Source organism: Citrus clementina, unplaced genomic scaffold (assembly GCF_000493195.1).
Source record: "Citrus clementina cultivar Clemenules unplaced genomic scaffold, Citrus_clementina_v1.0 scaffold_595, whole genome shotgun sequence".
Lineage (NCBI taxonomy): Eukaryota > Viridiplantae > Streptophyta > Magnoliopsida > Sapindales > Rutaceae > Citrus > Citrus x clementina.
In genome coordinates, this window is record NW_006262143.1 from 5,855 (window position 1) to 7,252 (window position 1,398).

The 1,398-nt window shown below is 34.8% G+C and overlaps 1 non-coding gene across 1 annotated transcript; it reads right to left on the reverse strand.

Annotated features, from left to right (window-relative positions):
• Positions 1-1,245: 1,245 nt before the first annotated feature.
• TRNAD-GUC lies at positions 1,246-1,319 on the reverse strand. The gene has a single exon. It is a non-coding gene; the product is annotated as a tRNA-Asp (tRNA).
• Positions 1,320-1,398: the final 79 nt, after the last annotated feature.

Below are 1,398 nucleotides of genomic sequence, written 5' to 3' on the forward strand. Positions count from 1 at the left end.
ACTAGAACGAACAGTGTAGTAGCAATAAATGCGAGAATATTTACTTCCATAGTCTCATCGTTTGGTTTTTTTTTTTTACTTCGCAATAACTCGGGATTTAATCCCATAGAGATGATAACCCTTTCGCTTGTAAATTCAATGGGATGAATTACATTTCGATGATAGCGAATGGGATCAATATCATGAATAACAATATTTGACTGTCAAGTCGATTCATCGTCGAGAATTCAATAGTATAACATAGGCAGCTCTTTTATCCACACACCAAATACAAACTTTGATTCCTGATTCAATCAAAAGAATTCCTTTACTTTAATACTAATACTTTTTTAATACTAATACTTTTTTATTTACCAGTCTTTTCCAGTCTGTCTTTTCTATAATCGACCGCCTTACTTGTACAACCCCCTAACCGCTTTACACTTTCCTTGTTTACAAAGGGTTTAGAAAAAAACCAAACAAACAATCGAAACGAAATAGAAAAAGAAAAAGGGAAGGGGTTAAGTTCGAAACCCCTTTTCATTTTTTTTTTTTTTTTTTTTTCAAGAAAATTATATCATTAAAAAAAAAACGAAAAAGAAGTGTGATAAAGACGAGTCCCAGTAGAAAAGAATCGAATATTTCATAAAATTGACTATTTTATTTAGATTTATTTCGAGTTTATTCTTCTTTGGCAATACGCTTAAAAAAGATTATTCATTCCCTCTTCGGGAGGGGTTGGCGCCTTGCTTGATCTTTATTTTATTAAGAATATCATCCCCCCTCCCTTGGATTAGTACTAGAACGTATCCCTCAAAAGTTCGGCGTGAAATTTGAATGAGATAAATTCTTTCAAATTCAAACTAGTAATTTAAGTTAGCCAAACTAGAAACCAGAAAAGAAGATACTTTGAATCTTAATCTTAAAAGTATTCTATCAAAGTAACGATCTTAAATTCAGTTGTGTATACGCTCCCGGGAACGATATGGTACTCGATTCCATTCCATACACAGATGGGGGACAGTCAAAAAAACCAGACCCCCTACGGTAGCTCTTGGAATCCTGAATATGATGCTACCAATAATTGTAGCAATTCGCACATGTCTCTTTCTCATCAATCGGTACTGGTTGATGAGAAAGAGAAATGAAAAAGAAAAAAGAGCAAAGGAGAGCAGTAGGCATGAAATTCTACCATTTTATTTTGCCCCAGTTTAACAGAAACGGCGAGATATATTGATGTTTTTTTTTTATTGGATTTGGATCCGTCGGGACTGACGGGGCTCGAACCCGCAGCTTCCGCCTTGACAGGGCGGTGCTCTGACCAATTGAACTACAATCCCGGGGCGGTAAAATGTACCGAATACCTATTTTTATGATTTCATTCAAACAATTTCATTTATATTTAGATAAATATCGACG